The sequence below is a fragment of the Gekko japonicus genome, unplaced genomic scaffold, assembly GCF_001447785.1.
Source record: "Gekko japonicus isolate JY-2015 unplaced genomic scaffold, Gekko_japonicus_V1.1 scaffold7898, whole genome shotgun sequence".
Lineage (NCBI taxonomy): Eukaryota > Metazoa > Chordata > Lepidosauria > Squamata > Gekkonidae > Gekko > Gekko japonicus.
Window position 1 is genome coordinate 5,939 of NW_015162194.1, and position 519 is coordinate 6,457.

The window sequence follows — 519 nt, forward strand, 5'->3', positions numbered from 1 at the left end:
GGCGGCGGCTCCAGCAGCGGCGGCGGCAGCAGCAACTACTACTCGGGCGGCGGCGGCGGCGGGACCAGTAGGATGAGCAGCCCGCTCGGGCCCGGCGGCAGCCTGAACGCGGACTCCTCCTCGGCGCCCGCCAAGGCGCTCATCATCCCCATGACCATGGACGTGCCCTGCGACACCGGGCAGCGCATGTGGTGGGCCTTCCTCGCCTCCTCCATGGTCACCTTCTTCGGGGGCCTCTTCATCATCCTGCTCTGGAGGACCCTCAAGTACCTGTGGACCGTCTGCTGCCACTGCGGGGGCAAGGAGAAGGTAGGCGGGCGCCCTCTGCCGGCCGGGCCCGGGAACCCCCCCCCACACAAACACACCTCCGGGGTACACGGGTTGCAGAGCCCGCACACCTGTAGGGTGGCCGGATGGCCTTGGTGGTGCTGGCCCCCCTCCCCCGCTTGTGGCCCCCCCTGCAGTGGGGCCAGGCTGCATCCCTTGGCTCCCGGTGGCACGCGTCCCTGTGGCGCTGCC

At 71.5% G+C, this 519-nt stretch overlaps 1 pseudogene; it reads left to right on the plus strand.

The window, feature by feature from the left end:
- The first annotated feature begins 60 nt into the window (after positions 1 to 60).
- LOC107105687 lies at positions 61 to 309 on the plus strand (annotated as a pseudogene).
- Positions 310 to 519: the final 210 nt, after the last annotated feature.